We start from the raw sequence: 18,208 nt of genomic DNA, 5'->3' as shown, positions 1-18,208 counted from the left end.
GTGTTTTCCTCAGAGATATGAAGTTTTCATTTAGATCTTTCACCTCCTTGGTTAGGTTTATCCCAAGATACTTTACTTTGAGACTATTGTAAATAGGGGTATTTCAATGATCTGTTTCTCAGTGTGTTTGTGGTTGTTGTATAGAAAGGTTACTGATTCATCTGAGTAGTTTTTGTATCCTGCCACTCTGCTGAAATTGTTGAACACCTTCAGAAGCTTTCTGGTGGAAATTTTGGAATATCATATCATCATATCGTATCATATCATCTGCAAATAGGGATAATTTGACTTCTTCTATTCCTATTTGTATCCCTTTAATTTCATTCTCTTGTGTTATTGCTCTAGCTAGTATTTCAAGCACCATATTGAAAAGGAGTGACTGAGGATAGTGAACACTGTCTCATTCTTTATTTTAATAGGATTGCTTCAAGCTTTTCTCCATTTAGGATAATGTTGGATATGTATTTGTTATATATAGCCTTTATTATGTTGCAATATGTTTCCTCCAATCATTCTCTCTTTTGGACTTTTATCATGAAGGCATTTTGGATTTTGTCAAAGGCTTTTTACATCTCTATTGAGATGATCATGTGATATTGGCCTTTAAGTCCATTTATATGATTGATTATATTTATTGACTTGTGTATGTTGGACCTTCCCTGCATCTCTAAGATAAAAGCAACTTGATTGTGGTGGATGAAGTTTTTGATATATGCCTGTATTTGGTTTGTAAATATTTTATTGAATTTTTACATATATATTTATCAAGGATATTGACCTATAATTTTCTTTCTTAATTATATTTACTTGTTGTTGGTTTAGAGTAATGGTGACTTTATAGGAGTTTTTAAAAACATCTTATGTTTCTATTTTGTTGTTGTTGAAAATTTTAAGAAGTGTTTGTTGTAGTTCTTCTTCGAAATTCTGGTAGATTGAAAGCCTTCTCTCCAATGGCTACCTTTTATGATACCAGAAGACTCCATGCAACCAACATTCCTACCCAGATATGAACCACATCAACAACAAGCATGAAGCAGTAGCCTTAAGGATGCAGCAGTGGCACACATATCTTAGTGGTAACCAACATCTCTCTAATTGAACTTAAGATCCATTCAATAAGAGGAAATCATACCTGGCACTGGAAACTTAGCCAACTACCCAAGGCTGGTGAAGTAACAGATCTTGAAAGAGAACCTGAGGTGGTATTGTGTTCCCCAAAATATTGTGCACCCTAATAAACTTATCTGGGGTCAGAGACAGAACAGTCACAATATTAAACATAGAAGTTAGGCAGTGGTAGCACATGCCTTTAATCCTAGCATTCAGAGACAGAAATCCACCCGTTCAAGGATACAGCCAAGCATGGTGACTCACGCCTTTAATCCCAGAAAGCAAGCCTTTAATCCTAGGGAGTGATGGTAGAAAGCAGAAAAGTATATAAGGCGCGAGGACCAGAAACTAGAGGCATTTGACTGTTTTCAATTTCAATAATTGACTTATTGACATAAGCTTTCAGGTTTTGGAGCAGCAGTTCAGCTGAGATTCATTTTGGATGAGGACTCAGAGGCATCCAGTCTGAGGAAACAGGATCAGCTGAGGATCCAGTGAGGTGAGGTAGCTGTGGCTTGTTCTGGTTCTCTGATCTTCCAGCTTCACCCCAACACCTGGCTACAGGTTTGATTTATTAATAAGACCTTCTAAGATTTCTGCTACATCTACAACTGCCACTTTACTGAACTGGCATAATCCCCAACTACATTCTAAATATTTGTCCTTAAAACAACGAGTAAGTGTAGTCCTCAATCTTCATCAAGGAAACTTCAATTTATGAAAGACAGAGATCATCAAATAAAATCACAAATAATCAAAATACAGAGTTGTGAAGCCCAATCCCAACTGATACATCTACAACACAACTCCTGCACCTAAGGCTCAGGATAATTGTGGAAGAGGGGAGAAAGACTGTGAGAGCCAGAGGAACAGAGAGTTTTCTGTGAGACTGTGTTTTCTAGGCATGTCAGAAGCTATACACTTAAAGTCTCACCAACATGGCTGCTTAAACATGAGCTGAACAAGCATGACACCAATAGACTCACCAAAATGTGTGGGAGAAAGACCACAAGGCCTCAACCCTACACAAAGAACTGCAGGCAAGTAAGGAATTCTGAGAATAGAAGAAATACTCTTCTCCAGGGAAGGGCAAACCAATTGGTTATCTAATATCAAATGGTTGGCCCTGGAAATATACATAGAAGTAAAATTATACAGACTGAGAAGATTATGTTTAAGAATATATTATATATATATATATATACATACATATATATACATATATGCATGTAGCAACAATAAATGAGGCCATGAATTTGAATGAGAGCAAGGAGGGGTATATAGTAGGGTTTGAAGGAAGGAAAGGGAAGGAGAAATAGAATTGTATTGTAATTCCTAAAACAGAAAAAGTAAAAAAACAAATTAAAACCAAAACAACAACAATAAAAATATCAAACTATTCAGCTGACAAGTTCATCCCAAACCATGTTGTTATTCTTGAACAGAAGAAGGGAATTGAAAAAGCAAAGACTATTATGAGGGAGATTTTTTTTCATGAACTACATTGGAGCCTTTTTGTGTGTAATAATGTAGTCTGTGTAAAGGAGATAGAGTAAAATTCAAATCACTGATTTTTTTAGATTGTTGATAACCATGAAATAGAAATGTTAGAAACGTTTCTAACTTTTATTAATAAATAGGGGACCATGTGGAAGATTTTATTGTTGGTTTTGATCCCCCCGAATAGTAAGTAGGTAAACACATTCCTGAAGAGTATCCTCTGTTGATTGACTCATTTTTATGGTTGTTTAGAGGCTAATCTGTTCCCTTGACCCAGTTCTAAACTCAGTTCCAGAAACTGTTTCTGTTTCAGGAAATTAAACAGGCATGTCCTTTGCAGCCCTTGTTTGTTATTGCATAGCGATCTCGGTGGAAATATGCAGTTACTCCCTTTCCCCTCTAGGAAAATTTTGGCAATGTGAAGTTATTTAGGGTGCTTTATGACAACATAATAACAGAACGACAATCTTATCTAAGTTTTCTCAGATCAGTCATGTAAAACTGGTCATCAAGAAACATCTACTAAAATAGAGTGTATGCATCGACACAGTACTTCTTAAACTGTAGGTCACTGCAAAAGACACACAGAAACATCCACTAAAATAGAGTGTATGCATTGACACAGTACTTCTTAAACTGTAGGTCACTGCAAAAGACACACAGAAACATCCACTAAAATAGAGTGTATGCATCGACACAGTACTTCTTAAACTGTAGGTCACTGCAAAAGACATACAGAAACATCCACTAAAATAGAGTGTATGCATCGACATAGTACTTCTTAAACTGTAGGTCACTGTAAAAGACACACAGAAACATCTATTAAAATAGAGTGTATGCATCGACACAGTACTTCTTCTTTTTTTTTTTTTTTTTTTTTTTGGTTTTTCGAGACAGGGTTTCTCTGTAGCTTTGCGCCTTTCCTGGAACTCACTTGGTAGTCCAGGCTGGCCTCGAACTCACAGAGATCCACCTGGCTCTGCCTCCCGAGTGCTGGGATTAAAGGCGTGCGCCACCACCGCCCGGCAACACAGTATTTCTTAAACTGTAGGTCACTGCAAAAGACACACAGAAAGCTGAATTCCAAGGGCCAGTCATGAAAATAAAAGGATATGTTGGGTTGCAGAGACGGCGCAGCAGTTAAGAGAGAGAGTTTGCTGCTCTTTAAAGGACCCAGGTCAGGTAGTTCACCTGTAAGTGCAGTGTTATAGGATAGGTGACCTCTTCTGACCTTTGCTGGCACTATTGTGTGAACACACATACATGTAGATAAAAATAATAAATCTTTAAAAACATTCAATTTCTTTTTTTAATTAAGAAATTTTTTATTCACTTTACATACCAACCACAGATTCTTCTCTTCCCTCCTCCCGCCCCCCCTTCCTCCTCCCAACCCACCCCCCATTCCCTCCTACAAGAAGGTAAGGCCTCCCATGGGGAGTCAGCAGAGCCTGGTACATTCAGCAGAGGCAGGTCCAAGCACCTCCCCCTGCCTCAAGGCTGTGCAAGGTGTCCCACCATAGGTAGTGGGCTCCAAAAAGCTAGCTCATGCACCAGGGATGGATCCTGATCCTACTACCAGGGGGCCCCTTAAGCAGATCAGGCTACATAACTGTTTCACTTGTGCGTAGGGCCTAGTTCAGTCCCCTGGAGGCTCCACAGGTATTGGTCTAAATTCCATGAGTTCTCTCTAGTTTGGTTTGGTTGTCTCTGTAGGTTTCCCCATCATGATCTTGATGCCCCTTGCTCGTAGAATCCCTCTTCTCTCTCTTTGACTGGACTCCTGGAGCTCGGCCTGATGTTTGGCTGTGGATCTTCTGCATGTGTTTCCATCAGCTACTGGAGAAAGGCTTTATGATGACTGTTAGGGTATTCATTAATCTGATTACTGGGGTAATCCTGTTCAGACACCCTCTCCATTATTGCCAGTAGCTTAAGATGGGGTCATCCTTGTAGATTCCTGGGAACTTCCCTAGTACCCGGTTTCTCCCTATCCCCATGATATCTCCCTCTATCATGGTATCTCTTTCATTGCTCTCCTACTCCATCCCTGTTCCAGCTTGACTATTCCATTCTCTTATGTTCTTATCCCCCATCCCCCACCCTCCCTTCCCCCCCTCATCCCCAGTTTACTCATGGAGATCTCATCTATTTCCCCTTCCCAGAGTGATCATGCATCCCTTGTTGGATCCTCCTTGTTAGCTAGCTTCACTGAAGCTGTGGGTTGTAGTCTGGAAACAAACTGCCCAATATTGATGAATTTCGGAATAATCTTCAAAATTCAAAAATTCAAGTTGTTCAGTTTTGTTAACAGATAAGTAATATTCCACTGTGTAATGTGCCATGCTTTTTTATTATTCATTCATCAGTTGATGGGCAGCTAGGTGTTTCCAGTTCTTGGCTATTGTGAAAAGATCAGCAGTAAACATGGATGAGTAAGTATCTCTGCAGTAAGGTACTCTTCAGGCATATGTCAAAGAGTGGTAGTTCTATTTCTAGCTTTTTGAGGAGCCTATTAGAGGAATTTGTTCACACATTCACAGAAGCTGAATCCTATATAGACCATTTGAAAACTGGAGAATGAGGAAGGTGGGTGGTATGGTTCAGCCCAATTCCAAAGGTCTTAGAACCATAGGAGCCAACAGTGGAATTCTCATCTAAGGACCAAGGCCATCATATCCAAGGGGAGGAGAAGAGTGCATCCTGGGTTCAGAGGAGGGCAAAAGTTAGCACTGTCCCAGAAGGGTTTATCTACCATAAAATGTATACAGTCTTATAACTATCCCATAGTTATGATATAGGACATTTCCACCACGTGCTAAGGTTTCATTCTATTCTTTATCATGGTCCCTCTCTTATCCCTTCTTTGATTACTTTCCCTTTCATTTTGCTAGTTCTGAGGTTTCAAAAAAAATGAAATCATATGTAGCATTCATGCCTTTGTGTCTTACTTTTTCTCACGTGGCACAATGCATTTGAGATCCATTCATGTTGCATATTACCAGCAGTTTGTTATTTTCCTATGTAAGTATGTATGTTTTGTAATGAGTCTTTTTCTGTCCCATCAGCCAGCTTCCAAATAATGACATGGAGACTTATTATTAATCATGAAAGCTTAGCCTTAGCTTAAGCTTGTTCCATTAGCTCTTATAACTTAAATAAATCTGTTTTTATTAATCTATGTTTTACCATTCTTTCATTTAGTATGTCCTACTCTCATGTCTTGTTGGCATCCTTTCTGTACCTCGATTATTTCCTCCTACTTCCTCTCTCTGCCAGGAAGTCTCACCCATATCTTCTTTCTAGCTATTGACCATTCAGCTCTTTTTTTAAAAATATTTTTTTCTTTTAATCTGATATTTTATTGTTTTATCATACAGCAAATATATTAATATTAACATTGATGGTACAAAGAAACAGTGGATAGTCTAATACTAATAAGTTAAACCAATGTCACAGAAATGTCATTGATATTGATATAGGGTCTTAAAGATGATGTAACTCAGGCTGCCTGGATATAAGATTTATTTTATTTATTATGTATACAGTGTTCTGCCTGCATGTATGCTTGCATGCCAGAAGAGGGCACCAGATCTCATTATGGATGGTTGTGAGCCACCATGTGGTTGCTGGGAATTGAACTCAGGACCTCTGGAAGAGCAGCCAGTGTTCTTAACTGCTGAGTCATCTCTCCAGACCATTTATTCAGCTCTTAATTAAACCAATCACAGCAATATAATCTTCACACAATCTACAAATATCTCACAACAATGTGTAGCCTGTGTTTATTCATTTGATGGACAACATAGTAGCTTCTAGAATTTGTCTATTATGAATAACGCTGGTATAAATAAGGGATGGGGATGGAGACAGATGGTGGAGTACTTGCTTAGCATGTATGAGGCCTTGGGTGCCATCCCCAGAACTATATATACAACACACACACACACACACACACACACACACACACACACACACACACAATAGAAGAGGATACTTTTTCTCATATGGGTACATTTACATGTACATGTATTTTCACTTTTCAGGTTTTTTATGTTTGTGTGTATATCTTTGAGTGTGTGTGTGTGTGTGTGTGTGTGAGAGAGAGAGAGAGAGAGAGAGAGAGAGAGAGAGAGAGAGAGTGAGCGATCCAGAAGTCAATGTCAGCTGCTTTCCTCAATTGCTTTCCACCTTCCATTTTGAGACAGGGTCTTTCAATTAACCTAGAATGAACCAATTTGGTTAGATTGGCTGCATAGAAAGTGCTGTGGATACTCCTGTCTCGGCTCCTAGTCCTGGGATTACAGCTGTGTGCTGCCATGAAAGGCTTTTATGTGGGTGCCGGGGGCTGAACTCAGGTCCTTGTGATTTTGCACACTTTACCAACTGAGCTATCTTCTGACTCTCAGGGCAGCAGGCTTGAGGAGGTCTGGGCGTAGTGAATAAAGGATAATGGCAGGAAATGCCAAGCATTCTGAGATGGTGTGGTAGAGGCTTGCTTTCAGTCCCAGGTTCTGTGAAAGCTGAGGGGAATCTTAAATTCTATCCCACGAGCTTGCAGTGCTAGAGGGAGCCTTTGGGTGTTTGAGAGGATGTGAATCCTACTGTGACTTACTTTCTATGTACACATAAATAGAGTCTTTTCATACTTGGGGTCCCATTTATAAGACACCCAGATTTTTCTGGAAACCTATATTTCCTGTCTATTTATAGCTCCTTTCATTTTGCCTTCTTTACTTTCCAGCATAATGTTTGTTTATAAAAACAAGATGTCCTGTAATCTTTTCAATGACGTCTGTGATAGGAAAGATCAAATGTAAGTTGTTATGAAATTTCTAATGGAATAAATGACTTGCTAAGGAAAACACATGTCCAAGAGTGATATCATCCATGAGGATTCCATGCTCCTCTGTTTCCTGGGGACCTGATGTTTCCATAGATCATCTAGCTCAAAGCATGGTTTCAAGCAGAGCAAATGTCAAAATTATGTTGTATGTGAAGGTCAAGAGCCAAGGGATTTCTGGAGACAATGATGCAGACTTCCTCTGTGCTTGACATCTGTTTCTCCAGAAACAAGGCAAAATGTAAATAGGACTATTGACACTTCGAGAGGCTTTGGCTTCAGCACCTGGCACAGTATCCATGGGTCACCAGTAACTGTTTACTGAGGAAAGAATCCATGAAAAAGATTTGCTGCCCAAGGAGTAAGGTCATAAGGCAATGACCTTCTTTAAGAGAAAGTGTTTCTGTTGTAGATTGAATGTTTGTATTGCTGGAAAATACACATGGTGAAAGTCTATGCTCCCAGGTAATGGCATTTGGAAATGTGATCTTGGAGAGCCTAAGCGGGACTCTTCTGTACAGGATTAGTGCCGTCAGAAGGGGAGGTGGTGTCACCACCCTATAAGCCCTTCTCCCAGTGCTCCTATCCCTTGCTTCTTTCTCCTCTGTGAAATCTCTATGCTGTGTCTTCTGCTCAGGCACACACGCTGCATGAGGTGGTGTTTGTTTGTTTTTTGTTTTTTTTTTTGGTTTTTCGAGACAGGGTTTCTCTGTGTAGCTTTGCGCCTTTCCTGGGACTCACTTGGTAGCCCAGGCTGGCCTCGAACTCACAGAGATCCGCCTGGCTCTGCCTCCTGAGTGCTGGGATTAAAGGTGTGCACCACCACCGCCTGGCATGAAGTGGTGTTTTAAAACAGAGCCTGAATAGGCGGAGTGCTGTAGAAAGAACCTGAGTGTCCGAGGTGTTCGGGGAACCACACGTGGACCACTTGCCTCGTGAGCAGTGGTTCTCAACCTGTCTAATGCTGTGGCCCTTTAATACAGTTCCTCATGTTGTGGTGATCCCCAACCATAAAATTATTTTATTGCTACCTTATTACTGTAATTTTGCTACTGTTAGGAGTTGTAATGTCAATATCTGATATACAGAATATCTGATATGTGCTTCCCAAAGGGGTTGCAACCTATGGGTTGAGAACTGCTTCTCATGAGTTCTAGGAGCTTCAGTATTTGATATTAATGTTTTGTTGCCAAAGCAGTAGAGTGCCAGTGTTGGGAACCTTGGGAGAGGAGTATGGAAAGGTGAGGTAATGCTCTCAAGGACTCCAAGGGTAGGCTTAAGAAGTAGGCCTAGCTTGCCTTTCATGTCTATATCATGTCCTTTTACCTGGAAACATGAGTATATACTTGACGCTACTGAGTACATGCAGCGTGTAGACCTATGATCCCTCCCATTTTGCTTGCCTTGGAGTAGGAGCCATGGCATGTGGTCTTTTTTTGCAGCTGTGTCTGTTGGCCTAACAGTGTTGGGTGGTCCAGGCACATCCAGTCACACAAGTCACTGCTTGTTTGCTGGGTTCGACTTTAAAAGGTTGCAGATGCAGATATATTGTGATAGGCATCAGCCTTCCTAGCTACATTCCAGCCCCATTCTGGAGACAGGGAGGCAATGAATTCTAACATGTTTTGTAAAATTAACAAAATCCCCAGAAACTGGGTACCAGAATTAACTGAAAGAAGATCATCCAGGCTGTTGGCACCTGGAGTGTAGTCATGGCATTGCTGATAGTGACAAGACATTGAGCAAGCCCCTTGTCCCCTCTGGCTCTCAGATTTTGTTGTTGTAAGAGGAAGGAGTTGGTTATAGGATGTCAAAGAGCCTTGTTTCCTTGATCTCATTGCTGTGAGCATTTCTATCCCCATGAGATCAGGCTGACCACTCAGTATCATTGCTTTGTCAGAAGTATATTTCTAATCTGTTAGGTATCAATGCAGTAAAATATTAACTGCAGTTCTTCAGAAGAAACAACCTAATCTCATTTTTGGGTATATATGTAGTAGTGTAAACTTTAGTAAGAACAAGAAATTAAAACAGCACTTAGTGTATCCATTGGTAAATGAAATTGTGCTATGTTTTTTGTCTGATTTAAATTTTAAATCAGTGATGACAGTGAACAGATTGCTTCTGGGTGCCACACGGAAGTGGAAGTGCAAGAGCCTTAGGAAGCAGGCAGCCTGGGTTTTGACTCTGCTCTCTCTGCTGACCAGCTCTCTGACCCTGGGCAATCCACTTTGTTTCCTTGTAACTTCCCTAATACCAATCCTTATACCAAACCCACGTTTAAATATCCACTTGAACCATGATTTAGGGACTAGTCCTAGAAGTGGTTAGTCCTCACCTTAATCTTCTGGAGTTTGAATTTTTCTGGAGGCTGGCTGGCTAGCAAGCTTCAGGTATCCTCCAGACTTCAAACCTGTCCCCCATTGCTGAGTTTGCAGACAAATGCTATCATATTCAGCTTTAAATGGCTGCTGAGGATCCGAACTCAGATCTTCATGCTTGGGAAACAAGCATGTGCCCAATGAACCACCTCCCTCAAGTGAGGCCCTCAGTTCTCACGTGCACCCTGGTACTCTCCCTTACGTCCTCTTTCCTTGCTGGTACAGGGCTGTTTTCCCACAGAAACACGAGGAATTCTGTTGTGATATTAGACATGATTTTTAAAATATTTCTCAAACCATTATCATTTCTATGTTTAATAATAATCTGGCTTTTATTATCATGGAAGTAGTCCTTTAATAGTTGCCACTTCCAGAAATTTTTCTGGCATCACTTAAAGATATAGTGCTTGCTCACTCCCAAGGGTTCCCAACAATGTTTATTATTGGGAGACATTTCTTTCTTTTTTTTTTTTTCATGTTTTTCTCTCATTTTTGCATTTCTGTGCAGCAGAGGGACACTTCTTTGTTCCAAGATACCTCTTTGAGAGTGTCTTTATAACAGAATTTCTGGAAGTAGAGATCATTTCTCTGCAGAGCAAAGGCCAGTTGTGTCCAGCATAGTGCAGGTGTGTCCAACATAGTGCAGATGCCAAGTTCCTCCTGGACAAAGACCAGACAAGCTTTCTGCCCTTAATGAAGACTCCATGCTCAGACGCTGTTCCTCTAATGTAACGTTTATGGGACAAAGGGCCTGCTGTATTGCCCACTGATGCTGTCACTGTGGACAATAGAGCCTTTGGCTTTGACTTCTTATATTCTGCAGGCATCACTGTTAGCTTGCAACAGGGATAAAAATTTTTCAATCCTGTCTTAGTTACTTTTCTATTGCTGTGACATGACACCATGACCAAGGCAACTTATAAAAAGAAACATTTAATTTGAATCTCAGAGCTCCAGAGTCTATAACCATTGTGGTGTGAAACACGGCAAGCAAACAGACATGGAGTTGGAGCCGTAGCTGAGTGCTTACATCTGATCCCTAAGCACAAGGAAGAGAGTGGGATAGTGGTGGGCCTGGTATGTTCTTTTGAAATCTTCAAAGCCCACCCAGTGACATACCTCCTTCAATAAGGCCATATCTCCTAATCCTTCTCAAAATAGTCCCATCAGCTAGGGAGCAAACATTCAAATATATTAGCCTTGTGGAGACCATTTTCATTTACACCATCACATTCTATTTCCTAGCCCCTATAGGTTTATAGTCATATCCTAGTGCAAAATGCATTTGGCTCAACTTCTAACACCCCCTCCCGCCAATCTTTCAGTCTTAAAACTTTACAAGTCCAAAGTACCTTCTGAGACCCAAGGCTATCTCTTAATTGTAACCCCTTGTAAAACCAAAAGAAAAAAGCAAATTAAATACTTCGCACATACAGTGACATATACATTACCATTACAAAAGGGAGGAATAGGGGCACAGTGAGGAGATACTGGACCAAAGCAAGACCAAAACCAAGCAGGGCAAACTCTAAATCCTGTAACTCTATGTCTCATGTCAAAGGGCTTATATGGCTCCTCAAATATCTATCCCATATCTTCTTTAATGACTGCAACACTCTCTTCTCTTTTGGCCTGGTTCCACTCCCTGCATGCAGCATTCCCTGGCAGATATCCCATGGCTCTGGCATCTCCAGCATCTTGGAGTCCCCAACAAAATCTAGGCTTCATCTTCGCAACTTCAGTCAATGTCCTCTCCAGGCTTCCATGTAGGGACACCCCTGACATATGCCTGGCCTTAGCCGATTTCCTTTACCAAGGAAGAAGATTCCACAATGTGACTTTAAAGCTAGAACCACATGGCTAATGCTGCCTGCTGGGAATGGAATATGGCCCCTTCCTTGAATTATATTTACATAAGCTTTTCTTTATTGGTGCTCTTTAGGAACAGATAATTCTTTAAGCCTTTTCTTTTGTGGATTAGCAGGGTGTGTGTGTGGGGTCACACCTTGAGTGTACCACTCCCTGTATTCCATTTAGCATCAGGCCTTTCTTTAAACTACTCATTTCTTTGAGCACAAGACTTGGCTTCAGCATTGCATTCCCTGGTGCTCTTTTCCTCCAAAACTGTGTATTTTGAACGTCCTTTTGCCCTGCGCTGCTTGCTCTTTTTCATTGTAGATTTGCATAAAAGTGTTCATTAATAACTACCCAACAGAATCACCGTTAGGCTGTCTTGAAATCTCTGCCAATGAAATTAGTTCAAAACGCTTCAATTTAGTCTCTTGCAGATTTTTAGGACAAGGGCAGAAAGCAGCCACATTCTTTGCCAAAATATCACAAGAATAATCTCTTGTCCAGTTGCTAATATTGTTCCCCCAAAACCTCTTGAACCAGGCCTCTTTCGTAGTCCACATTGCTCTCAGCACCATTGGCTTCCAAGCTCCTGCTGGGATTGCCTGTTAATCCTTGCTTACAGTGTTCAACTGATTTTTCTAGTCCAAAGTCCTGAAGTTTTCCTCTTTCCCCCACAAAGCAGTGTGGTCAGGCCTGCCACAGCAATATGCTACAATCTTGTCTGTCTTAGTTACTTTTCTATTGCTGTGATGAGACACTGTGACCAAGGCAACCTATGAAAGAAAGCATTGTATTTGGGACTCATAGTTCTAGAGGGTGAGTCCATAACCATCATGGCAGGAAGCATGGCAGGAGGCAGTGGGGAAGGAGGGGGAGAAAGAGAGAGAGAAAGAGAGAGAGAGAGAGAGAGAGAGAGAGAGAGAGAGAGAGAGAGAGAGAGAGAGGAAGAAGGAGGAGGAGGAGATGAAGAAGAAGAAGAAGAAGAAGAAGAAGAAGAAGAAGAAGAAGAAGAAGAAGAAGAAGAAAAGAGGAGTGGAGAGACAGAGATACTGGGCCTGGTGTGGGCTTTTGAAATCTCAAAAGCCTACCCCAGTAACACACCAACAAGACCACAGTCCCTAATCCTTCTCAAAACAGTTCTGCCTGTGGGGTTCATTCTCATTGAAATTACCACAGACCCTTTGTAATTCTTAATTAGTTTCTATAGTATAAAATATATCTCATAACAAGGTATACTGCTCTTTTTCTGTTGTCATTTGTTTGAGGGGAAATTGAGACACTGAGATGAACTGAGCTCATTTCTACTTTAGATGTCATTTATCTCCTGTTCTACCTGTTTTCCCCGAATTATTTTTTACTTTGCTCCTTCAGCTTTCAGGTACACAATCTCTTAGCTGTTTCCTGAATTTTACAAATGCTCTGCCCATCAATAATACATTTTGTGTGAAAAGTGCTTCTTTTGATTTGGTCTTCAATATAATCTCCCAGAGTGCCTTAGTGAACTCTGTGAGTAGAGAAACAGTTGTGAATGAATGTTCTGGATAAGGGATGAAATTGAGCTGGATCAGGAAATTAGTTGTCTTTTCCACCAGAGGGCGCATGTCACCGTAGCTTAAGGAATATTTCAACGTCTGCTTTAGAGACTTGTGGGTCGATCATATACTTAACAGGCTGAGTTAGTGAATGTATAAAAATATAATGGAAAATATTTGAAAACGAAACCTTCGTTTAGTTACACTGAATCATGCTGAAGCTCCGGGTGAGAGCGAAGATCAAATCTTAAAACCTGAGTTCCTGTGATTTTTCAATTTCTACAAACCTGAAAATGTATGTCAGCATGCACATACTGACTGCAGACACACAGTAGTAGCCTGACTAGAAATTTGCACTTTAGGCCACTTTGACAGCTGTGAACAAACAGACTCCATGTCTCCCGTGTTGGTAAGAGAGACAGTATTTGACTACTGAGAGAGTGAAGGCAGAAGTGGCAGGTGATTGCTTTTTTCACCTATAAATGGGTTTATTTCCTCACACCTTTTACATTTTGCACAAGAATGTCAGAGTTAACTTCCAAATAAATTTCCCAGAAGTCTTTGACTTTTAATGAACCTAAGTCGTCTGTCCTAATCAGGTGTTGCAAGTGAATTCTGTGGTTCACAAACTTTATAATTTTCTATGCAACCTCTGAGTTTTGAGCTGAGATCTTGCATAGTAAGATACATGTGATAAAATTCCTTTCTGCTTTTTGCTCCAAAGCTGCTCACACCCTGGACACTGGTCAGGGAGATTGTGCTTTTAGCATAAGTGAGGTTGGGTGAAGTATACAGAATCTTTGGCTTTACCGAAAGGAACCCTGTGAAGACACAGAGCCTACCTAGAAGATGGGAGTGAACTGAACCTCATTTCTTTCCTTTAAGAGTGGCTTTAGTCTTGGGGTTCCGGAACTTGGCTAATGAGGCAGGGCTGTTGTCTGTGGGGCCCATTACTCAGGAAACATGAGTGGGGCACATGACATTGCCAGCTGTTGTTTGAGAGAAAGGCCTTGTCTTCATTATCTTTATATTGGCTGCTTGGAGCTTAGCTTTTGATGGTGTGATGGTCTGAATAAGAATGGCCACCATAGGCTCATATGTTTGAAAGCTTGGTCACTAGAGAGCGGCACTGTTTGAAAGGTTTAGAAGGCTTAGGAAGTGTGGCCCATGGTGTATTTTCACAGCAATAGAACAGTGACTAAGATGCACACCGAAGGTGTTGGTTAAATGCATATAGAGTTGCCTACAGGGACGGAGAATGTTCAGACACGTGGTTTTCTGCTCCTCCTGGTCAGGCTGCCGTTGGCCTCTGAGAACCAGGAGGAGGAAGGCCAGCACCTCTCTCTATGCCTTTGTCTCCAGATGCTCACAGTCGTTTGCTGGGAGCACAGAGATCTCAGCGTTGGATAATGCCTGAATGTTCTGCTTAGGCCTCTCCTTTCCTCTCGGTGAGGCGGGTAAGAATATGCAGCGGAAGCAGAAACTGTTTGCACTGTCTCTAGGGACCTTAGTTAAGTCGATTTCATGCTCTTTTCAATTTCTCTGGGAGTTCATGTTGGCGCTGGAGTCTTAGCTTCATTCTGAAATGGACCTTTCCCCCGTTTACCTCTTCAAAAACTGTCTAAAGCCTCACAGCTCTGGGGCAGGATTTCTACAGAGAGCGCCTTAACAGACGCCAAGCTCTTGCCTCCGCCCTCCCTGAATTATCAGTCCTAAGAGTCAGGTAGACTAGTGGCAGATTTGCCCCTAATCCCCGCCAGCTCTCAAAGTTCAGGGCCACCTCCGTAATTTTGACTTCCCAACTCAGACTTCTAGTTGGCCGCTAGGTTGCGCTGTGTGACAAGAAATCTCAGGATCTTGAACCCCCGGGAACCCAGGACTCGAAGGGAGAAGAGGTGGGAGCCGAAGAGAGGGAGAGCGAGGAAAGTCGATCAGGGAGGTCGTCCGAAGAGTAAGACCCACAGGAAGCAACTAGACTGAATGGCCGACTACAACCAGCTGTGCTTCAGTCAGCCACTGCTTTACTGCAAACCTAACGGATTCCAAGTGGAGTTAAGAACTAAATGCACCATTTGAAAGGCAGCGGGTAGAAGAGGGTTCATCCGCGTTTGTCTGTTTACTGTACTGGGAGTCCAGCGCACAGGCCCCAGGAGACCAAACAATTCAGGCTGTGAGGAGTATTTGAATTGCCCCGCTTTCCCTTGGGAATATGTGTGCTTGCGTTCATTTACGACTGTTCCTGTCTACTTCACCCGCATGTCGCCTCCCTTTCCTCTTCTAGTACCCTGAAATTTTGCCCAGGGATCGTTTTTTTTTTTTTTTTTTTTTTTTTTTTTCCCTGAGGGCGAGAAGGCTTTTTGCAGCTATTGGTTTGCGTTCATTGCTTATCGTGCAGCAATTATTTCCCAGCCTTCCTGTTTAAGACTGACCAGAACAAAAGAAAGGCCCCCCGCGTGGGTGCTCTAGGCTGGAGAGGATGTGTGCGCCCAGAAGCTTCTTCCACTCAATATTCAGGCTGCAGACTGGGCAAGAGGAAGCTAGGGGCAGACACTCTTCACTCTGGCAGCTTTCCTTTTCCACATAGGGAGTGTCCTTGTGCCTGCGTGCTTCTGTCTGTCTGTCCGTCTGTCTGTCTATCTGCCTGCCTGCCTGTGTCTGTCTGTCTGTCTCTCTCTCCTATGGCTGATGTAGGCCTTCACCTGCACCGCATATCCCCGATGGGGCGCTGGGACCGTGGCCCTTGGGGATTTCTCTGCTCTGTCTTGTTGCCGCCTTTCCTCACGTGCCTGGGAACCATGTTGGACTCTGTTCCCTACATGTGCCTGTGGCGCTGAAGAGCAGGCTTGGAGGCTGAGGTCCCTGCAGGTTTGAGAGGGGCTCACTGCCTGGGGCGCTCTAAGCACCACAGGGGTGTGAGCCAACAGCTGTGTGGTACCCTTTGGTGTTTGCACCCTCCAGATGCGCTCACGCGCTGGAGATCTGTCGGACGTCAGAGCTGTGGAGATGGGAGAGAAAAGTCTGCGCGCTGTGTGGGTGCTTTGTGCAAGTTGCTCAGTGGCTTTTGAGTGGGCACTGCGTGCTCCAAGAATGTGCAGAGGTGGCCATTCTCATTTTTCTCGTTTCTTTCCTTCCAGACTCCTCTCTTGCTCCGGTTGGCTCTGGCCAGAGGCAGTCTGTGCGTGGGGCGAGGCGCAAGAGGGCTGGGAAAGAACGTGCAGAAAGTTTTTGTCATTCTGAAGACTATGGTGCCTATAGGAGGCAAGGTCAAGTCGGCAGAGGTGAGATGAAGCAAGCAAGAAAGGCTTACATCAGGTGTGACCTCAGCTTCTGCTATTTGGGGGCTGTTGATTCCTGGGTCCAGGGTTCACTCCTGTTCCCAGTACCCCCTAGCCCAACCCTGCAGAGGCAACTTCTCTGGGCTTCAAGAGGCCGAAAACCGCCGGGCGAGTTCCGAGCTGAGCTCACAAACCTGAGTATGAAGAATCCGTCTTCGGATAACATCGTGTGACTACTGGACGCTTCCTCCCATGCGTCTTGTACAATTTGGCAACCTCAGGTGCCAGACGCCCACTGTGGCCAAGGGGTGGAGTGCCGGGAAAAGGGGAGCTGTAGAAAAAGGCTATGTGCTGGCAGAGTGTCCGGCTCCTAGTTGGCCTTCTCAGTAGCGTGTGTACGTGCGTGTTTCTTTCTTTCTCTCTCTCTGTGTCTGTCTGTCTGTGTGTGCGCGCGCGTGCTCACGAACACCTCTTCGCCCTTTTCACCTCTAGGAACTTTTAAGGGTAGAGCTGACAGTCTTGGGCCAAATTTTTGCTCCCAACCTGGCAAGACATTTCTATGGTGAATAAAACTTGTTCTGAGTGTCCTGCTGGGATGACCCCCCAGGTACCAGTAGTTTTCCTCTCCCTCCCTCCAGTTTGAATCGAAGCTTCCCAACTCTATTCTGAAAAACCAGGTTAAGCAGACAGGCCTGGGAAAGTCATCCCATCCCTGAACCGGGAGCAGGAGCCTGTTCGAGTTTTCAGTCTCCACTTGGAGACTGGGAAGGACAGAGGCCCGCCGCGTGCACAGACAGTTAGTTAATGGAAACCCTGTAAATCGGTTTTAAGTGCACCCAGGACAGAGGGGGAAAGAAGGTGGAAACAGTAGTGTCAGGGGATGGCATAGAGTGAGGGACAAGGGGTTGGTTACCCATCCCACCGTTCTGAAACCAGAACGGCTTCCCCGTCTCCATTGTTCTTAACTTAGAAAAATAAACGTATAAAAGAAATTCATCGGGATAGGGAAACCCGAGCTCCTTGCCCGCCCCAAGCGGAGGAGTCCGCGGCCTCCCTTGGCAGGGAACCCGGCTGCGGCTGTCCCCCTCTCTCCCTCCCTCCTCCCCGCCCCCAGAGGGGCATTGCTACTACGGCGATCGCCACCTCACGCCGATGGAATGCTCGAAGTATGCACACGTTCCCAAAAGTAGACCTCCTTCACCGCCGAGTAGCATACATCACCCGTGGCAGCCTTCCACCTTCTCAGGCGTTTCGTAACCGAGTAAACTGAGAGCTGGGAACAGCCCTCTATTAAGTAGCCCGCGGCGCTGAGCCTCTTCCCAGTCGGCGAAGGCAGCCGCCGCAGACGCGTCCGCCCGCTGCTGCAGTCAGTCCCCCTGCCTCCGCTCCGCGCTCCAGTCGCCACTCCTGGGTGCTCCCGCTGCCCTTTCCACGCTCGCGGCTGCCAGGTGCTCCCGGAGCGCAGCGCCCTCACCGGCCCAGGGGGTCCCGCACGCTGGCTGCTGGACGCCGGTTCCCTCTGTCACTGACGGCTCAGGTCAGTATAGCTTCTGTCCCCCCCCCACCCCAACCCCGCACGGCCTTCCCCAAAGATAACTGGGAAAAGCCGCTTTTTGCTTGCACCTTAACCCAGGCCAGGCAGAGCGCGCGGCAGTAGCCAGTTTGCTTGGGAAGCGATTGATTTGTGTGCTTGAGATAGATCTGTGGCGCCAA

Source organism: Peromyscus eremicus, chromosome 7, assembly GCF_949786415.1.
Source record: "Peromyscus eremicus chromosome 7, PerEre_H2_v1, whole genome shotgun sequence".
In the NCBI taxonomy this organism is placed as follows: Eukaryota; Metazoa; Chordata; class Mammalia; order Rodentia; family Cricetidae; genus Peromyscus; species Peromyscus eremicus.
The sequence above is the reverse complement of the archived record's forward strand: the minus strand, read 5'-3'. Positions refer to the sequence as shown.